Source organism: Gigantopelta aegis, chromosome 9 (assembly GCF_016097555.1).
Source record: "Gigantopelta aegis isolate Gae_Host chromosome 9, Gae_host_genome, whole genome shotgun sequence".
Lineage (NCBI taxonomy): Eukaryota > Metazoa > Mollusca > Gastropoda > Neomphalida > Peltospiridae > Gigantopelta > Gigantopelta aegis.
This window is the reverse complement of record NC_054707.1, coordinates 26,549,115-26,572,832: the sequence shown is the minus strand read 5'-3', so window position 1 is coordinate 26,572,832 and position 23,718 is coordinate 26,549,115. Positions and strand designations below refer to the sequence as shown.

At 37.9% G+C, this 23,718-nt stretch overlaps 1 protein-coding gene across 3 annotated transcripts in view; it reads right to left on the bottom strand.

Moving 5' to 3' along the window:
* LOC121381093 (liprin-beta-1-like) overlaps window positions 1-22,080 on the bottom strand; it is a 225,488-nt gene extending 203,408 nt beyond the window's left edge. For 2 of the 3 annotated variants that reach the window (XM_041510196.1, XM_041510198.1), the window contains exon 1: window positions 21,971-22,080. The gene's annotated coding sequence lies outside the window, so the exon portion shown is untranslated. Of the gene's footprint in view, window positions 1-13,069; window positions 13,194-21,970 lie in introns of those variants that run through there. The other variant, XM_041510197.1, reaches the window with a different exon arrangement.
* Between the last annotated feature and the right edge of the window lie 1,638 nt (window positions 22,081-23,718).

Here is a 23,718-nt window from a genome sequence, read left to right as displayed (position 1 = left end):
GGTCCAATGGTTAGAGCATGTTTCTTAGGGATGATGGGACACAAGACACAAACTCAGTGAAGCAACTGGGTTGTTTCCCATTACAACTAGTGCTCCACATGTGGTGTATGAAAGACTGCGACATGTACTGTGCTGTACACCAGCCTCAGTCGTGTGGTGATTAAGCCATCAGACTTAAGGCTGGTAGGTACAGGGTTCACATCCTGGAACTTGCTCCCACACATTGAGTTTCAATGGCTCAGTCTAGAGGTGTAAGGCCACTACTCCAGTTCAACTTCTCTCTCCTACAGACAGGAGAGTCTACATTGCTGACGTATTTGCTGGTAGGTACAGGGTTCACATCCTGGAACTTGCTCCCACACATTGAGTTTCAATGGCTCAGTCTAGAGGTGTAAGGCCACTACACCAGTTCAACTTCTCTCTCCTACAGACAGGAGAGTCTACATTGCTGACGTATTTGCTGGTAGGTACAGGGTTCACATCCTGGAACTTGCTCCCACACATTGAGTTTCAATGGCTCAGTCTAGAGGTGTAAGGCCACTACTCCAGTTCAACTTCTCTCTCCTACAGACAGGAGAGTCTACATTGCTGACGTATTTGCTGGTAGGTACAGGGTTCACATCCTGGAACTTGCTCCCACACATTGAGTTTCAATGGCTCAGTCTAGAGGTGTAAGGCCACTACTCCAGTTCAACTTCTCTCTCCTACAGATAGGAGAGTCTACATTGCTGACGTATTTGCTGGTAGGTACAGGGTTCACATCCTGGAACTTGCTCCCACACATTGAGTTTCAATGGCTCAGTCTAGAGGTGTAAGGCCACTACTCCAGTTCAACTTCTCTCTCCTACAGATAGGAGAGTCTACATTGCTGACGTATTTGCTGGTAGGTACAGGGTTCACATCCTGGAACTTGCTCCCACACATTGAGTTTCAATGGCTCAGTCTAGAGGTGTAAGGCCACTACTCCAGTTCAACTTCTCTCTCCTACAGATAGGAGAGTCTACATTGCTGACGTATTTGCTGGTAGGTACAGGGTTCACATCCTGGAACTTGCTCCCACACATTGAGTTTCAATGGCTCAGTCTAGAGGTGTAAGGCCACTACTCCAGTTCAACTTCTCTCTCCTACAGAAAGGAGAGTCTACATTGCTGACGCTCAGTCTAGAGGTGTAAGGCCACTACTATTACAGATACGAGAGTCTACATTGGTATTTGCTGGTAGGTACAGGGTTCACATCCTGGAACTTGCTCCCACACATTGAGTTTCAATGGCTCAGTCTAGAGGTGTAAGGCCACTACTCCAGTTCAACTTCTCTCTCCTACAGTAGGAGAGTCTACATTGCTGACGTATTTGCTGGTAGGTACTCACATCCTGGTGCTCCCACACATTGAGTTTTGGCTCAGTCTAGAGGTGTAAGGCCACTACTCCAGTTCAACTTCTCTCTCCTACAGATACGAGAGTCTACATTGCTGACGTATTTGCTGGTAGGTACAGGGTTCACATCCTGGAACTTGCTCCCACACATTGAGTTTCAATGGCTCAGTCTAGAGGTGTAAGGCCACTACTCCAGTTCAACTTCTCTCTCCTACAGATAGGAGAGTCTACATTGCTGTATTTGCTGGTAGGTACAGGGTTCACATCCTGGAACTTGCTCCCACACATTGAGTTTCAATGGCTCAGTCTAGAGGTGTAAGGCCACTACTCCAGTTCAACTTCTCTCTCCTACAGATAGGAGAGTCTACATTGCTGACGTATTTGCTGGTAGGTACAGGGTTCACATCCTGGAACTTGCTCCCACACATTGAGTTTCAATGGCTCAGTCTAGAGGTGTAAGGCCACTACTCCAGTTCAACTTCTCTCTCCTACAGACAGGAGAGTCTACATTGCTGACGTATTTGCTGGTAGGTACAGGGTTCACATCCTGGAACTTGCTCCCACACATTGAGTTTCAATGGCTCAGTCTAGAGGTGTAAGGCCACTACTCCAGTTCAACTTCTCTCTCCTACAGATAGGAGAGTCTACATTGCTGACGTATTTGCTGGTAGGTACAGGGTTCACATCCTGGAACTTGCTCCCACACATTGAGTTTCAATGGCTCAGTCTAGAGGTGTAAGGCCACTACTCCAGTTCAACTTCTCTCTCCTACAGAAAGGAGAGTCTACATTGCTGACGTATTTGCTGGTAGGTACAGGGTTCACATCCTGGAACTTGCTCCCACACATTGAGTTTCAATGGCTCAGTCTAGAGGTGTAAGGAGTCTACATTGCTGCGTATTTGCCCACACTGGAACTTGCTTGAGTTTCAATGGCTCAGTCTAGAGGTGTAAGGCCACTACTCCAGTTCAACTTCTCTCTCCTACAGACAGGAGAGTCTACATTGCTGACGTATTTGCTGGTAGGTACAGGGTTCACATCCTGGAACTTGCTCCCACACATTGAGTTTCAATGGCTCAGTCTAGAGGTGTAAGGCCACTACACCAGTTCAACTTCTCTCTCCTACAGAAAGGAGAGTCTACATTGCTGACGTATTTGCTGGTAGGTACAGGGTTCACATCCTGGAACTTGCTCCCACACATTGAGTTTCAATGGCTCAGTCTAGAGGTGTAAGGCCACTACTCCAGTTCAACTTCTCTCTCCTACAGACAGGAGAGTCTACATTGCTGACGTATTTGCTGGTAGGTACAGAGTTCACATCCTGGAACTTGCTCCCACACATTGAGTTTCAATGGCTCAGTCTAGAGGTGTAAGGCCACTACTCCAGTTCAACTTCTCTCTCCTACAGACAGGAGAGTCTACATTGCTGACGTATTTGCTGGTAGGTACAGGGTTCACATCCTGGAACTTGCTCCCACACATTGAGTTTCAATGGCTCAGTCTAGAGGTGTAAGGCCACTACACCAGTTCAACTTCTCTCTCCTACAGAAAGGAGAGTCTACATTGCTGACGTATTTGCTGGTAGGTACAGGGTTCACATCCTGGAACTTGCTCCCACACATTGAGTTTCAATGGCTCAGTCTAGAGGTGTAAGGCCACTACTCCAGTTCAACTTCTCTCTCCTACAGACAGGAGAGTCTACATTGCTGACGTATTTGCTGGTAGGTACAGGGTTCACATCCTGGAACTTGCTCCCACACATTGAGTTTCAATGGCTCAGTCTAGAGGTGTAAGGCCACTACTCCAGTTCAACTTCTCTCTCCTACAGACAGGAGAGTCTACATTGCTGACGTATTTGCCAAGGAGAGCATGCTTGAATCTTAGGGCAGGATGTAGCCCAGTGGTAACGTGCTCACTTGTTGCGTGGCTGGTTTGGGATCAATCCCCATCAATGGGCCCAAAGGGCTATTTCTCGTTCTAGCCTGTGTACCATGATTGGTATAACAAAGGCTGTGGTATGTGTTGTCTGCAGGATGGTACATATAAAAGATCCCTTGCTACTAATGGAAAAATGAAGCAGGTTTCCTCTCTAAGACTATAAGTCAAAATTACCAAATGTTTGACATCAACAGCTGATGATTTAATTAGGTCTAGTGAAGTCATTAAACAAAACAAACTTTAACTTTAGCTTGAACCGTAATTGCATATTATCATAAAAATCAAGATGAAATGAAATGCTGTCTAGATATGGTCAGTTTTCTGGAAACACTCTATTTTGTGTGTGTATGCCACATATTTTCTCAATAAAACGTTTGATCTGATGATTTGTAAGTCAAATATATATGCACATTTCCAATTACAGTTTCTATTTAGTGATGAACAGTTCTGAATCTAACCAAGTGAAAACTGACAAAAGAAACAGATGCAGTTATCAAATGACCTTAACCTGAAGTGAATGGTAACAAGATATCAGTGTCCTATGACACACAACAATATAACAACTTTATTAATACTACCCTAAAACTACATGCACTTTGAATCAATTAAAATACTTTTAAAAACTTAAAATACAAACAAACACACACACAAACACAAACAAATAAATAAATAAATAAATAAATAAATAAATAAATAAATAAATAAAGACATAATTAACATCACAGCTGTCCATAAATAATTTGTTTTTGAATCTGTTATTAAAATATATACATGTATCCGAGAACCATATGAAAAAAACATATATTACATGTATGATTACTAGGCTGTGTGTGTGTATCTGGTGTACCATCATAAATCTATACTAGGGACATAAAACATGTTTCTAAAATGAGAAACTCAACTTATCTACATGTACCTTATAGTCCACCAAGTCTGCACAAGTTGGTCTATAAACCTTATCTAGAATAAGCACAAATTTAGATAAGAAACTTGGCATCTTGTATCTACTCCAGGAAACTGAGCAGTCTATAATCAGGAAAAGATAATGACTAAGTGGAGTTAGCTACTAAAAAGTCGTGTTTTATTCTTCAAGTTGAGGAAAGTTTTATGCTTGGTTATTTTCTGCATCTAACCATGAAAATTTGTTCTGCTGTGAAAATCAGAAGGTCTGACATGTGTAGCTATGGCTGCACACTTTAAAACTGGCCTTAGTGGAAGACTGATAAGCAAATGACCTAAAGCCTGGTAGGTGCATGGTTCACATCCCAGTACCAGACGTTTAATGCTTTATCACCATCAAACTGACTTCTCTCACTAACCATTGATACACCAAACTGACTTCTCTCACTAACCATTGACCCACCAAACTGACTTCTCTATCACTAACCATCAATCCACCAATTTTACTTCTCTATCCATCACTAACTATTAACCCACCAAACTGAAATCTCCATCAGTAACTATTAACCCACCAAACTGACTTCTCCATCACTAACCATCAATCCACCAATTTTACTTCTCTATACATCACTAACCATTAACCCACCAAACTGAAATCTCCATCACTAACCATCAGCGCACCAAACTGACTTCTCCATTACTAACTATTAACCCACCAAACTGACTTGTCCATCACTAACTATTAACACACCAAACTAAATTCTCTCTCACTAACCATTTACCCACCAAACTGACTTCTCCATCATTAACCATCAGCCCACCAAACTGACTTCTCCATCACTAACCATCAACCCACCAAACTGACTTCTCCATCACTGACCATTATTCCACCAAACTGACTTCTCCATCACTAACCATCAACCCACCAAACTGACTTCTCCATCACTAACCATCAACTCACCAAACTGACTTCTCCACCACTAACCATCAACCCACCAAACTGACTTCTCCATCACTAACCATCAACCCACCAAACTGACTTCTCCATCACTAACCATCAACCCACCAAACTGACTTCTCCATCACTAACCATCAACCCACCAAACTGACTTCTCTCCCACTAACCATCAACCCACAAAACTGACTTCTCCATCACTAACCATCAACTCACCAAACTGACTTCTCCATCACTAACCATCAACTCACCAAACTGACTTCTCCATCACTAACCATCAACTCACCAAACTGACTATTCCATCACTAACCATCAACCCACCAAACTGACTTCTCCATCACTAACCATCAACTCACCAAACTGACTTCTCCATCACTAACCATCAACTCACCAAACTGACTTCTCCACCACTAACCATCAACTCACCAAACTGACTTCTCCACCACTAACCATCAACTCACCAAACTGACTTCTCCACCACTAACCATCAACTCACCAAACTGACTTCTCCATCACTAACCATCAACTCACCAAACTGACTTCTCACTCACTAACCATCAGGCCATCCAACTGACTTTTCTTCCACTAACCAACCAAACTGACTTTTCTTCCACTAACCATTAACCCACTAAACTGACTTTTCTTTTACTAATTAACCCCTGAGTTTGTAGACATTAAAATACACAGTAGGTTAATCAACCTACATGTAATATACCAAACTACCTGTCGGTGGGCCAATTGGGCTATTTCTTGTTACATCCAGTGTACCACGACTGGTGTATCAAAGGCTGTGGTATGTGCGATCCTGTCTGTGGGACGGTGCATATAAAAGATCCCTTGCTACATGGACAAATGTAGCAGATTTCATATATATTTAAGACTATATATGTCAAAACTTATCACATGTTTGACATCCAATTGATAAATCAATGTGCTCGGTGGGATGGTGCTTATAAAAGATTCCTTTCTACATGGAAAAATGTAGCAGGTTTCCTCTCTAAGACTATATGTCGAAATTATCAAATGTTTGACATCCAATTAATAAATCAATGTGTTTTAGTGGTGTCGTTAAACAAAACAAACTTGAACTTTTACACCAAACTAATAAAAGCTATTAAAGTTTGAAGTAGTAACATATAAAGCATTATACTGGTATGCATTTGAAATAGTAACATATAAAGCATTATACTGGTATGCATTTGAAATAGTAACATATAAAGCATTATACTGGTATGTATTTGAAATAGTAACATATAAAGCATTATACTGGTATGCATTTGAAATAGTAACATATAAAGCATTATACTGGTATGCATTTGAAATAGTAACATATAAAGCATTATACTGGTATGCATTTGAAGTTCTCTTTGACCAAGTAATTCAAAATTAGTTTGGTAAATTAAAGAAAAAATAAATTTTTATTTTCAGCAACTATGTACATGTAGCAGAGCCAACTCCAACATTAGGATGACCAGAAATGCATTTCATATGAAGATATTCAAAGAACTATTTTGAGTTTTCAGCTCTAATAAGACTTCTGTTTGTTCCCTCCCAACAAAATAAACACACATTTTCCTTTTTTCAGTTTAATAACAACAACTCTATCTTACCTTATAAACATGTTTTAAATAGAAAGCATTATATGGATAAATATATTTGGAATGACTTTTGGCCGAATTGTTTCAAATTTCGTTTGGTCATTGGAAGAAATACTAAATTCATATATACAAAATTATTTGAGACAAAAATCGATGTTGAGATACTACAGAACAAAATGATGTTCAAAAATACATTGGTTGTAGAGATTTTCTTATTTTAGGCATGAAAATGAATGTAAAATGAAATTTTAATGATGTAAAAATATTTTATTTGACGAAAATCTTGAAACTCAGGATAGTCCTTTTTATATTCCAGTCAGGACAATTCAAGTACATTGTAATTTTAATATTAAAAAAGGCTACATGTATACTGTAAAAACATTGGCCCTTTCATATTCAATCAGGACAATGTAAGTATATTGTAATTTTAATGTTAAAAAAAGGCTACATTATACTGCAAACTCAATATCGGCTCTTTCATATTCAATCAGGACAATGCAAGTACACAAGTATATTGTAATTTTAATATTGAAAAAGGTTACACACACACTGCAAACTCAATATCGGCCCTTTAATGAGACTGTCCTCAATTTGCTGCCATTGTAACATGTTTCCCACTGACAAAATCTTTTAACAACTAAAATTACATACTACATATAGTTTCTTCTTTGGAGTATCAGTGTCTGTATACTCAGTGTGTTTCTGGTTTTCCTAACATTTGTAAGTAACCCAAACTGGATTTGGTCTCCCAATGACCTCGTATGTATGGAAATATATACATGTATATTAGGAAATAAAATGAAGTTTGACCTAGAACAAAATCTAGGACATTCAGAAACACACTTAATATACAGCTACTGATAAGGAAAAACATATTTAATATGCAATTTTAGTCATTAAAACGTCTCTACTGACAACATCATACCAATGGCAAAAAACTGACAGTTCCTTCAATTTTGTTTTTAACTTACGGTAGAACAGTAAGACACAAACAGCCCTCAAAAGTTTAATTTATATCCTTTAGGAAAAACAGTTCTCCAGTACCCTGAAGGTATCCTGAGCCACCATGCAACCTCCTGGTCTATAATGTTTCATGTGACAGGTAGCATCTATATGCTTTAATTTACCAATGAGGCAGGATATCCTTACATAATAAAAAGGTCATTCTATTTACTGACTTGCATTATGCACTGCATATACACATAAGATAAAACGGAGTGCTGACAGTATTATTATATAATTGTACTTTAAACCTAGGTCAGCTACATAAATGTAAGTTTGACTCACACACAGACAAGTTGTGTTACTTTGTAAAAAAACTATATGTAATCATTAATCCTTCCTACAACTTTTAATGTAAAAATTACACAGAGAGAAAATGCTGCTTTCAAATGAATATAATTATGAAAACACAAAATACTACAAAAATAAAACCTCTTTATTCCTAAAATATCTTGTTGATAGTTTATAAATATACTGATTTATATCAACTAAATAATATTAAACTGCAGCTTTTTTTAAAGGTTAAGTTAATATAACAGTGAAATTGACTATAATTTTATGTTATAGTTGGCCAAAAGTATCAATGTCCAGTGATAGAAATAAACAGAAATTTCCACTAGTCCACCAGACAAGGACATCTAGAAATCAACTTGTCCGCCAAAATTTTCATATGTCCAAATAAGTGGTTTGTTTTATTCCAGTGCAAGGACAATGTTTTTGACTGTTGAAAATAAAACTGTGTTGAACATTTTCTGGACAACCAGTGAGGTACGTTTTGCTTGTCCATGCTGGTTTTCACTTGTCAGGACAAAGTCCTTAGTTTGAACACTGATGTCTTTTTTTCCCTTTTTAATTGTGTTTGTTATTTTCGTTTGTTTGTTTCCTAAGTTGCTATTCTATATGGTGAAAAAAAGGTCAAGACTGTCTACAATGGTAAGTTACAGAACGAAAATGTTTTAATTACTACCGGTACCATGTGTACATGTATTTGTAGTAGCTCACTGGCAGTGACTGGTCAAATGCCCCCCACCCCCCATTCCAGTCAGTGTTTGGCAACTAGTACATATAAAAGACCTCTTGCTGCTAATGAGGAAGAGTAATCTATGTGGCAACAGAATAGGTTTCTCTTTTCACTCTCCAGACAGCTAAAAGCTGAAGCTGAAACATGTGCTGGGGTGTTGTTAAATATTTGATTGGTTACCGTACTTGGTTAACGACATCTATGTGAAATACATATCATAGGTATATGTAAGCAAAACCCCGAAGGCATACTGTTTCAACATGTTTAATGCAAACCGTTCTTCTTTTCTGGGTCATTAATGCAACTTTAAAGTCATGTGAATCACCAGTTAATTAAGTGGTGAACTATTATATTCAAAAATTAAAAGTTGTAAATTTAAGATTACCAGAATTTTATTTATGTATTCTAAAAATTCAAACTGAAAAACATTATTTCATGGCAAATCAGTTTGTTTAAAATACATTTTGAATGTCATTCAGAACCATGTTACAAGTATGTTAGGATTAGGTAACTCACCAGTTACCAGTATGTAAATATAATTAACATAAAATCACATCAAATGACTTCTGGTTACCTAAGATTTTGCAATACTGTGATCTTATTAAGGTATTGGGTGTGTGCTGAATTCATATCCCAGTACTACTCGGATGTACAGCTGTCATCCACTAGACTCGCACTTCATGTAAATATTCTGATCAGAAGATATAAGGGATCACACAAATACTTTGCAGTTACTAAACCCTCATCCATGGTGTCGGAAACTGACCTGTTGCTGGCAGGCAATTCGACACTACAACTGTGAAATACGAACATTACAATTAATGCTTATAGTAAAATAAACATGATCTAGAATTCCACATGTTCCCTTATTTCTTTCCATCAGTATGTCTCATACAAACAATATCCCTTAAAACTCATTCAACAAATTAAGGTCTTATGCTGTGAAACAGAGAAAAAAATATTTGGCCTCAAATCACATAATTACACATTTGAAGTGTTAAACTTTCCACTGGAGCAAATAATTGCACCTCAATGATCAAACAAACACTAGAGGTTGAATAAAACATGAAATCACTTCAGTGGTACATCTGTACATAGCCTGGTAAACATTACAGTATTCTTACTCAACTCAGGCATTCATAGGACAGGTAGACATTTTAACTCTTTACAGTCTCTGATCAAACATCACAAGTTGGAGAAAACACAAAACAAATCACTTTAGTTGTACATGTTTGGCTTCGGTTGTTGAAATTTTATTTGTGTAATGCTGAGAAAACAAAATCAGTAATTGACAGATACATGTAGGCCTACACAATTATTTTTATTCAATTAAACCTGGGAATAATCAGTGCAAAACCTCTGTTATAAAACCCCACACTAGATAAATAAAGTAGAAACAATGACATGATCAGAAAAAAACAATATATGCCTCCAACTTTGAAAATTGTTCCCAGATTGACAAAATGAGGCACTCCTCCTGATTTATACATGTCTCAAATATTACAAGTCAAAGAAAGCACAAAATTACTTTGATTGTACAGGATAAAGACAGGGCAAACATTACAACTTCATATAATATTACACTTTATACGACTCTTTCATTCACAAAGCAGGGGTTGAAATGCTGACCTATTACGTCTTTGACAGGTGTTTTTGACAAGACACACAACAATAATTAAGATAAGATAAGATAAGATATTTATTCTGTACTTCAGGTGGCCATTGCCCATTGTACAGTTTGCAATATGTTTGTATATACCACTATACATGTTTATGTCACAGATGGTAACAAATAATATTTAAACATACAAATAGTTGTGTATATGTAAACATATTCTACGTTTATTTAGTTATTAACATGAGTACTCAATGTTGACCAGGATAGTAACCACAAGCATGTACTACATGTATGTATACTAGTGAACATCTTGCTCATTGTAATGTAGACAAGATATATTGTGTTATCCGCTATAATATTACTACTAATTAGTTTTCTTTTACACAAGTATTACATTGTTTCAAATTTGTTCATGTAAACTGTGATAATCAGAATATTAAACATTTACAATGTAGTTTGCTTGGTTACTAACCTCGTACATTATATTTTAAACATTTTGTTGTGTAATATAACAAAATTATTGTCATATACTGTATTTGGTACACATCTAACTCTTTTAAGTATACATAACACATATTACACCTTGTCAAGTACACATAACATGTAACAATGTAATAAAACTACATGTATATTTGAATAAATGATTGATCAGAAAGACAGGATTTCTTTTCTATGTTAAAAGCTTTTCTTATGTATTGAGCTAAACATGTTATGACTTCTTTATTTGCACTAGAAAAAAGATGGCTGATATTGGTAACGTTTGGTCTAGTATGGCAGTATTTGGGAAGGAATTTCTGTCTAAGATCTGCTAACACGACACTCAAAAAGGAAATGTATTTCATATTCTACAGTACCTAGATTACATACATTGCAGACTCTTTGGGACACATGTACACCTTTGGTATCTACCTTGTTCTATACCTAGATTACATATATTGCAGACTCTTTGGGACACATGTACACCTTGGTGTCTACCTTGTTCTATACCTAGATTACATACATTGCAGACTCTTTGGGACACATGTACACCTTTGGTATCTACTTTGATCTATACCTAGATTACATATATTGCAGACTCTTTGGGACACATGTACACCTTGGTGTCTACCTTGATCTATACCTAGATTACATATATTGCAGACTCTTTGGGACACATGTACACCTTGGTGTCTACCTTGTTCTATATCTAGATTATAAATATATACTGCAGACTCTTTGGGACACATGTACACCTTGGTGTCTACCTTGTTCTATATCTAGATTATAAATATATACTGCAGACTCTTTGGGACACATGTACACCTTTGGTATGTACCTTGATCTATACCTAGATTACATATATTGCAGACTCTTTAGGACACATGTACACCTTTAGTATCTACCTTGATCTATACCTAGATTACATATACTGCAGACTTTTTGGAACACATGTACACCTTGGTGTCTACCTTGATCTATACCTAGATTACATATATTGCAGACTCTTTAGGACACATGTACACCTTTAGTATCTACCTTGATCTATACCTAGATTACATATATTGCAGACTCTTTGGGACACATGTACACCTTTAGTATCTACCTTGATCTATACCTAGATTACATATATTGCAGACTCTTTGGGACACATGTACACCTTGGTGTCTACCTTGATCTATACCTAGATTACATATACTGCAGACTCTTTGGGACACATGTACACCTTGGTGTCTACCTTGTTCTATATCTAGATTATAAATATATACTGCAGACTCTTTGGGACACATGTACACCTTTAGTATCTACCTTGATCTATACCTAGATTACATATATTGCAGACTCTTTGGGACACATGTACACCTTGGTGTCTACCTTGATCTATACCTAGATTACATATATTGCAGACTCTTTAGGACACATGTACACCTTGGTGTCTACCTTGATCTATATCTAGATTACATATTACTGCAGACTCTTTGGAACACATGTACACCTTGGTGTCTACCTTGTTCTATACCTAGATTACATATATTGCAGACTCTTTGGGACACATGTACACCTTGGTGTCTACCTTGATCTATACCTAGATTACATATATTGCACTCTTTGGGACACATGTACACCTTGGTGTCTACCTTGATCTATACCTAGATTACATATATTGCAGACTCTTTGGGACACATGTACACCTTGGTGTCTACCTTGTTCTATACCCAGATTACATATACTGCAGACTCTTTGGGACACATGTACACCTTGGTGTCTACCTTGATCTATACCTAGATTACATACATTGCAGACTCTTTGGGACACATGTACACCTTGGTGTCTACCTTGTTCTATACTCAACTGGTGTACTGAACAACGGAATGAGGAAAGTGTGTAACAGAAGGGTTGTAGAAGATGTTTTAGATATTCCTCACATTTCAGGCATGGTTTTGCACAGCAATAACAGAACTTATCATTCTTCTCCTAATCCAATCATCTCTTTTACTATCTAACTCCAGACCCCAGTCCTTGTTTGTCTCGTGGCAATTTGTACAACATATTTGCCAGCTGTTAGAATAGGTAAAATAACATTCAGTTTGCAAGAGAAACTGGACAATTTTGTTTTGTGTATGTAAAATGATGACAATGGTAGACAGGTGAGAAAGATAATTGAAAATATGAGATAGATATACTCACTGTATCTTTTTCATTTCTTATTTACATTTATCCTTGTATTCACTTATGGTTCAAGCACAAGATCATGGGCACACACCTCAGCCATGTGGCTGTCCCAGACTGGTTAATGTTTGGTTGTTTAACTGATTAGTGGTCAGTGAAAGAGAAGCTGGTGTTGTGGTCATAGACTTCTTTCTTCACAGACTTGTTAAAGCTCTCTCTAGATTTGACCCATTCTCGACAATGTGACTAAAATTATTTATGAACTTACTTTAATATATTCCATGTTTTGTAATTCCTGAATGAAATTAAAAAATTTCTTGACATCAGATTTCTCCCGACTTGTCAAAGTTACAATGATGAATTATGTGTAAGGATCTTTTCATCACATTTAAAACAAAATATTTATGAAGAGAAAGTTAAAGTACCTGTATGTAAAAGAAGTTGAAAATACATGCACATGTATCTCACTGCCAGAGTTAAACGATTTAATGTTGACAGTGGGATTAGCTAGCTGACACCTGAACTCCCAGTGGCAATGGGTAATGGCCTGCAAAACACATCAACTAGTTGAACAAACATGCACCACACATCCCACAAGTCTTAAACTATTTAACTTTACTGATGCCACTGTGTATCAACTTTAAATGAACATACAGCTAGGGCATACAAAGTATGTTTTGGTTGAACACCACCACTAGAGCACAGTCATTTATTAATCATCGTTAGGGTATACTGATAGTAAAGATATTCCTGGCAATAGACAACAGTGCTAGGAATTGACAGGTATTTCATCCTCGACCATCAGCTGTAATTGGTTTGCCAACAGATCAACGTTTGACTGTACAATCAGTTTGAATTACATGAACTTAGAAAAACACTGGAATTATTATGACTATTTATTAGACCCACAGTGTGCACCTGTGGTCAGTTAACCTTTTTCACAACAATCAATTATAAAAATTTATATCTGATCATCACATCAGAGACTAACTGACAAATACGGTACAAGAATTCTTTACAGTTAAAGTGTCACCTCCCAGAAACTGAATGGTGTCGCTCATGGGTGGAGCTGTGGATTTCATCTCAGTGCATAGTAATAATTTTTTTTATTTTTTATATTTTATAACATGCTTTGAGATGAAGAGCCACAGGGCACATATAAACAAGTTTGAATGATCACTGTTAACACCAATGTAACACTTACATGATTATCTCACCTTTTGACTACATTTAGGCGGAAGAAGGGAAGATTTTATTAATATGCACTCAACACATTACCACTCCTCACCCTTAAAGCGAATCAGAAAAAAATGAGGGTCAAGCTGCTCATTTCAGAAATAACAGGTAGCGTCTATGACTACCCTAGTTTTTCACACAATTTGAGTACTTTTTTTTTTACAGGTACTCCATATATGTTTCAATCACAAAATACTCGACAAAGTGGTACTAGATGAAAAACAATTGCATACAATTTTTGCCCAGAAGAAACCAATGTTTTTTTTACAACCACCACACTCACATTTATCACCAATCACAGAACTTATGGTGTTAACTTCTCTATCAAAAGTTCGGTGCACCTCGAACTTTGACCCAGCTGGAAGTTATTTGGTTTAGTACTACCTTTAACACTTCAGCACATTGTGGTCTACAGCTGTCTGAGAAAAAGAGGAAATCTATCACGATATGGAATAGCAACAAGGGATCTACGGGCATAACAGCACGTACCACATCCTTTGATATACCAGCAGTGCAGTATGTCCACAAATGTCATTGTGCATGTAAATAAAAGCATCTGTGTATGTGTATGTGTGTGTTTATGTGCATATGCAGCACCGATGGAACAAGTTACTTAAAAACCCTCCACTGTATTAGATCCACTGAAAAAAATATGTATATGAATATTGAAGGTCCACATTTCTCCCATCAGAATTTACCATAAGAAAGGAAATTTCGAAAGGATGTTTCTTGGGAATTGAAAGAGTAACTGCTTGTATACCAACACATGTGGAAGTGTGACAGACATTCAGGATATACAGCATTTCCTCAACACTTGTGAAGACGCATACAAGTGGGTGGAGTCAGCACAGCTGTCTGAGAGCCTGACCTCACAATATAACACAGTAACCTTTTACACAGTGAATAATCAAAAACTGTGGACTCAGTCATTTGTGAGTTTTTGTTCTAGGGTGAGATTACCATACATAACAACTCGGCTGAGTGGTCAAGACTTGGACTTGGGTGAGATCACTGCACAAAATCACTTTCACTTAATGGATCTATTCTATTAGATTGAAAGGAAGTTTTGTTTAATAACACCTCAATACATATCACTAAGGTGTCTAACATTATTGTTAATTGAGAGGAAACCTGTTGCCACCACATAGGTTGTTCCAACCAAAATGCAGCATGGAATCATTTATAAACACTTCCCTATAGACAGGACAACACATACCACGACTTTAGATCCCCAGTGATTGCCGTTTGTAAAATCTTCAGGAGCTAAAAAAAGCTCCCCTGAATTTTTTTTGCTCTTCTCAGAAATTAGCATACCTTAATTGTTAAAATGTAAATGTCACCAAACTGATAATAATATTCAACAATAAAATTAATATCTGTTCATGTTTCACTGTCATTTATAATTATACTAACCATCCTTACTTTTCATTTTGTCCTATTAACAAGTTTACCACTAATAATCATCAAACAAATATTAATTTAATCACTGTCATTTTGAAGTTTTAACTGCTCATAAATAATTAATTACTAACCATTCTCACTGTTTAACTTTATGACTATCACTATATAACCACCAATGTCAAACAGTTAATTATTAATCACGGTTCTTTTGAATTTTTACTGACGTCAGGCGTAAATGTATGCAACAAATTTGGCAAACGCTAATTTCTGCCCCCCTGACAACACACGAACATTTTGAAAGTAAAACTTTAAAACCAATAATTAAATATAACAGGGAATTATTAGTAAGTAAACAAGTAAATAAACATAGCATTATTGTTTTATTTTGACATTGATTACAATTAATATGCGAGATTGCTACAAAGCCAACGCACCTTACCCGCCCATTCTGCAAATTCTTGATAATCCGGAACACCTCGGCTGAATATGAATAGAAATGGGCCGAAGTGTTCCGAATTATTAGAATATTCCGATAGACAGTATGACTTCCGTTTACATACATCCAGTGAGAACAGTTGATACATATTATATTAAGGAAGACACATTGTTTTCTTTTTCTGAACGAACGCTTTTGGTTTCAATTTTAATTTCTCAAACATTATACAAGTTAACAGTATAAAATCTTCACCTTGCAAATTTGTCACGGGGAGCATTTTTTTGCGTGCCGAGATATGATTTACGGGGGCTATACGGATGTGGGTGTGATTGCACCTGTCAAACGGCAGTCACTGGATACCAGGCGTACAGAAATGGAAAATATTTCACTAGCCCACTGGACCAGAACCAACTACAATTTACTAGCCCGCCAGTATTTCTACTAGTCAGACTCCATCAGCCTATAGAACAATATATCAGTGTTTAACAACATTATAATATACAATGTCTTCACTTCAAATGATAGATATACATATATATATTTGACGAAAACATTATTAAGGACACTTGGTTGGCTATGTAATCGAAATCCTGTAGAAAACAAAATAAAGCCCCAAAATTTGATTGACAACTCAATACATTTTGAAATATTCTGGTAAAGACAGTTTTTCACATTTCTTTCATATAGATTTACAAAATTTAAGTAACACCCCGCAAGTATTTAACAGAACAATCTATTCAAAACCCAAGCCATTTCTAGATAGTATTGACCTTTGACAGGCTCTGTTTTCGGAATGTCGTGCTTGCACAGTCTATTGTCAATGCCATAAGCCTACAAAACAAGAGGGGCGGGGCTGGATCAAAACCTCAAATTAGTGCAAATTTTTTACAGATATTCTGGCAAAATGTGATAACCTGAGACCTGTTTACCATGTATCTCCATCATTCTACCCTCAAAATTTGTGGTAATCCACGTAAAGATGTGTAGTGATTCGTCTCAAACCATATATACATGTAGCTGTTTGGTAGTAATCCTAATGAGAATAAATGTTGTTATCCAGATTCAGGCATTTTCAATTAACTTGGGCATAGGCCAGCCTGACCCTCTATAAAAATGGAAGCCGGTACACCTATGGTCAATGCGGTAATGCAAACTGTTCCTTTGAGTGGTTTGTTATTCTGACGTTTTTTAACTTGACCACCACATTTTTTACTCACATTTGGTGAGCGGGTGAGTACCCACTGCACCGTAGACACTTTCTACCACTGATCTACACCCAGCTCCTAGTTACTGCTCTAACATTACAGACTTGACAGAATGTAAACACTCTACCACTGATCTATGTCCAGCCCCTAGATACTACTCTAACATTACAGACTTGACAGAATGTAAACACTACCACTGATCTACACCCAGCCCCTAGTTACTGACCTAACATTACAGACTTGACAGAATGTAAACACTCTACCACTGATCTATGTCCAGCCCCTAGATACTACTCTAACATTACAGACTTGACAGAATGTAAACACAACTGATCGACACCCAGCCCCTAGTTACTGCTCTAACATTACAGACTTGATAGAATGTAAACTCTACCACTGATCTACACCCAGCCCCTAGTTACTGCTCTAACATTACAGACTTGACAGAATGTAAACACTCTACCACTGATCTACACCCAGCCCCTAGTTACTGACCTAACATTACAGACTTGACAGAATGTAAACACTCTACCACTGATCTATGTCCAGCCCCTAGATACTACTCTAACATTACAGACTTGACAGAATGTAAACACTCTACCACTGATCTACACCCAGCCCCTAGTTACTGCTCTAACATTACAGACTTGACAGAATGTAAACACTCTACCACTGATCTATGTCCAGCCCCTAGATACTACTCTAACATTACAGACTTGACAGAATGTAAACACTACCACTGATCTACACCCAGCCCCTAGTTACTGACCTAACATTACAGACTTGACAGAATGTAAACACTCTACCACTGATCTATGTCCAGCCCCTAGATACTACTCTAACATTACAGACTTGACAGAATGTAAACACAACTGATCGACACCCAGCCCCTAGTTACTGCTCTAACATTACAGACTTGATAGAATGTAAACTCTACCACTGATCTACACCCAGCCCCTAGTTACTGCTCTAACATTACAGACTTGACAGAATGTAAACACTCTACCACTGATCTACACCCAGCCCCTAGTTACTGACCTAACATTACAGACTTGACAGAATGTAAACACTCTACCACTGATCTATGTCCAGCCCCTAGATACTACTCTAACATTACAGACTTGATAGAATGTAAACTCTACCACTGATCTACACCCAGCCCCTAGTTACTGCTCTAACATTACAGACTTGACAGAATGTAAACACTCTACCACTGATCTACACCCAGCCCCTAGTTACTGACCTAACATTACAGACTTGACAGAATGTAAACACTCTACCACTGATCTATGTCCAGCCCCTAGATACTACTCTAACATTACAGACTTGACAGAATGTAAACACAACTGATCGACACCCAGCCCCTAGTTACTGCTCTAACATTACAGACTTGACAGAATGTAAACACTCTACCACTGATCTATGTCCAGCCCCTAGATACTACTCTAACATTACAGACTTGACAGAATGTAAACACTACCACTGATCTACACCCAGCCCCTAGTTACTGACCTAACATTACAGACTTGACAGAATGTAAACACTCTACCACTGATCTATGTCCAGCCCCTAGATACTACTCTAACATTACAGACTTGACAGAATGTAAACACAACTGATCGACACCCAGCCCCTAGTTACTGCTCTAACATTACAGACTTGATAGAATGTAAACTCTACCACTGATCTACACCCAGCCCCTAGTTACTGCTCTAACATTACAGACTTGACAGAATGTAAACACTCTACCACTGATCTACACCCAGCCCCTAGTTACTGACCTAACATTACAGACTTGACAGAATGTAAACACTCTACCACTGATCTATGTCCAGCCCCTAGATACTACTCTAACATTACAGACTTGACAGAATGTAAACACTCTACCACTGATCTACACCCAGCCCCTAGTTACTGCTCTAACATTACAGACTTGACAGAATGTAAACACTCTACCACTGATCTATGTCCAGCCCCTAGATACTACTCTAACATTACAGACTTGACAGAATGTAAACACTACCACTGATCTACACCCAGCCCCTAGTTACTGACCTAACATTACAGACTTGACAGAATGTAAACACTCTACCACTGATCTATGTCCAGCCCCTAGATACTACTCTAACATTACAGACTTGACAGAATGTAAACACAACTGATCGACACCCAGCCCCTAGTTACTGCTCTAACATTACAGACTTGATAGAATGTAAACTCTACCACTGATCTACACCCAGCCCCTAGTTACTGCTCTAACATTACAGACTTGACAGAATGTAAACACTCTACCACTGATCTACACCCAGCCCCTAGTTACTGACCTAACATTACAGACTTGACAGAATGTAAACACTCTACCACTGATCTATGTCCAGCCCCTAGATACTACTCTAACATTACAGACTTGACAGAATGTAAACACTCTACCACTGATCTACACCCAGCCCCTAGTTACTGACCTAACATTACAGACTTGACAGAATGTAAACACTCTACCACTGATCTATGTCCAGCCCCTAGATACTACTCTAACATTACAGACTTGACAGAATGTAAACACAACTGATCGACACCCAGCCCCTAGTTACTGCTCTAACATTACAGACTTCACAGAATGTAAACACTCTACCACTGATCTACACCCAGCTCCCTAGTTACTGCTCTAACATTACAGACTTGACAGAATGTAAACACTACCACTGATCTACACCCAGCCCCTAGTTACTGCTCTAACATTACAGACTCTACAGAATGTAAACACTACAACTGGTCTACACCCAGCCCCTAGTTACTGCTCTAACATTACAGACTTGACAGAATGTAAACATTCTACAACTGATCTACACCCAGCCCTAATTACTGCTCTAACATTACAGACTTGACAGAATGTAAACATTCTACAACTGATCTACACCCAACCCTAGTTACTGCTCTGACATTACATACTTGACAGAATGTAAACTCTACCACTGATCTACACCCAGCCCTAGTTACTGCTCTAACATTACAGACTTGACAGAATGTAAACATTCTACAACTGATCTACACCCAGCCCCTAGTTACTACTCTAACATTACAGACTTGACAGAATGTAAACACAACTGATCTACACCCAGCCCCTAGTTACTGCTCTAACATTACAGACTTGACAGAATGTAAACATTCTACAACTGATCTACACCCAGCTCCTAGTTACTACTCTAACATCACAGACTTGACAGAATGTAAACACTCTACCACTGATCTACACCCAGCCCTAGTTACTGCTCTAACATTACAGACTTGACAGAATGTAAACCCTCTACCACTGATCTACACCCAGCCCCTAGTTACTGCTCTAACATTACAGACTTGACAGAATGTAAACATTCTACAACTGATCTACACCCAGCACTAGTTACTGCTCTAACATTACAGACTTGACAGAATGTAAACATTCTACAACTGATCTACACCCAGCTCCTAGTTACTACTCTAACATTACAGACTTGACAGAATGTAAACACTCTTACCCAATCGAGTGGGAATCTTTGACCACCGGTTGGTAGGCAGAGATTGCACAAATTTATATAGATTGGACTCCCAACAGTTAGAGAGTGTTGATAACTGTCCAGATGTGTGTCTAGCTCTCTTATCATCAGAGTACTCGGACTACGGATGTCTTGGAGTGAAGTTTCTAGGGGTTTTGGGGTCATGCTCCTACAGAAAATATATTGTAAAAAAGATAGAATATTTGCTTTGAGTACAGATACCTGAAATTACAGCACAGAGGGACCACTGCAGACTCATCACTCCCCCACCTGTTTGAAGTGCCCTTTTTAACTTGAAAAAAATTATTTCTTTATTTCAAAATATTCCGGGAAGCATTCCCTCAAACTTCCTACATATCTCACTCATGTAGTAAACTTGTCTCATCTGCCTTCAACAAACCCAAACTTGCCCTTTTCAACATTTTGTGATTGCCCTCCTGCCTAAAAACTCCTAATCTGTCCCTGGATCATTGCCTGTGATCCCTCTCTGGAACTGCTAATCATCAACTCTCTTTTCCTCCTCCCTCTCTTTCTCTATCAGGTGTCGAAATTAATCATCGAATGTGTTAGGCAGAGACAGCGGAAGCAAGTAGACATGGGGGGGGGGGGGGGAGGGCTGACTAAGATTGAGGGTGCAATGCAGTTTCCACAAGGTTCGGTGGTTATGCTCCTCCGTAAAATTGTGAAAACTTGATGTCCTGAAATGCAATTTCCTGCAATCTACAAATACAATTCATCTCTTCCTTAATATTTACTACCAATAAACCTTTTGGGTAGGACTTTCCTTTGGCACTGTCACATACAAATTACATTATAGATACTTTATGATCATAGAGTTAGGTTTAGGTTTAGGGTTTGGGTTAGTGTCAGTGCCAAAGGAAAGTCCTTCTTATTTTTGAGTTGTGTCTGTTATGGTGTCTGAGTCAATACACATTCAACTACGAATCGAATGTAAGAACCGTGGGTGCGACAGCTGTAAACCTGACATCAAGAAGAAATATGATCGGGAAATGTTTTTACGTGGCAATATCCAATGAAGGTCTAGGCACAAGAAATATGAGTTTGATGATCAGCAGTGTACATGTTTTACTGACCAAAATTACGTCACCTTTTAGGAGTATTTTCGATCAACTTGTGCAGCACAATTTACGTGTTTTTTCAGCTGTCACTGTCACTATAACTAGTGTCAGCGAGACCACTCGCACAATTGTATTCCGCGCACGTCCGATAGCGCCACCTAGCAAACTTTAACTACATTAATTATGACTGCTAACAAAAAACACAGCCGTTGTGGTTCAGCGTGTAAATGATTCCATTATTATTTGCTACTTCTAAATATAAGTATGTGATACAGATAATAACAAACATAAGAAGGAAAGGGAAGAAGAAGAAAAGAAATAAAGCAACACAAAGAAATGCGAGGAAAGTAGGCAAACAGAAAACTAAAAACCCGTGCACATGTTTTGAAGATGTAGAAGGGTGGAAGGATCTACGTATCTGTAACAAAACATTGTTTAACAACATCACAACTGACTCCTAAAACAATCATCGTCAACGACAAGAACACAAAAATAATAACACCAAACCTTATAAAAAAAAACTATCAGCAAAAAAACCCCCAAAACCACAAAACAAAAACAAACAAAACCCAAAGAAAAAAAAAAAAAATACAAAAACAAACAAGCAAACCACCATCCCCCAACCCCCCCACACACACACACACGAAAAGCCCCCCCCCAACAAAAACAATTCAAAACATACAAAATAAACATCAGCCCTTCAATAAATCAACTACTCAACAAACACAAACAAACGAGAAACAAATAAACGTAGGAGTGCTACCCTAACACGGCAACTTTTAGTTTTCACTAGTGGTAGTAAGCCTGTTCAAAGCTCATGTTATTCCAGGTCCCAATAACAACTGGATATATGGAAACGTCACTCATAAAACTGCCATCATTTGAAAGGGTTATTATCAGCGAAAGAGCACCGAGACATATAATGACATCACCGTATACCAGATCTATTAACGAAGACCTCAAGACGAAGGTGACAGTAAGATCTGAGACAGGGATCCTCACTACAATTCATGCCAAGGCATACTAGAGGATTGCCATGACATCCAGGTTTTGGACTGGAAACAATGGTGTGCGTGATAGAGTATAATATATATATATATATATATATATATATATATATATATATATATATATATATATATATATATATATATATATATATATATATATATAAGAGTATCAGAATAGACTGACGCTTGCTGACGTCTGCTGACCAGAAACAATAAACAACGTGCTAACTGGAAGTAGGTTATGTAAGGTTCGTTAATACACGAATACTATTTTTATGACGGATGCAGGAAAGGGGTTCAACGTTTAAAATGTTAACCACAGTATTCAGGAAAACGTGCATTGTTTAACACTAGCATGAATTACTGTAAATATGGCAATACTCCCCTAAAACAACAAATCGACGAAGATATTACATGCCCGCACACACACACAAAATCATTGTATTCATTTGCTATACACTGGAGTTTTCGGGGCATTTCGAAATTCGAAGGTTGGAGAGATGTGCATACTCAAAACTCTCCCCTGGATCCGTGCGTGATTAGACTTAACCTGTTCCAGTTTCCATGTTAAAACATCTTATCATTTCACTTCATACTGACCACAACTGCAGCTGAACTGAAATCAAATCTTATACTAAAGGAATAAAATAAAATTATTGGCAGCACAACCCTCAACGTATTGGAAATGACTGTTAGAACGAAAAGGTCACCTGGACGCGAAATGACATTGGTTCATGTCGCATTGAAGAAAAATACTAATGCATAAT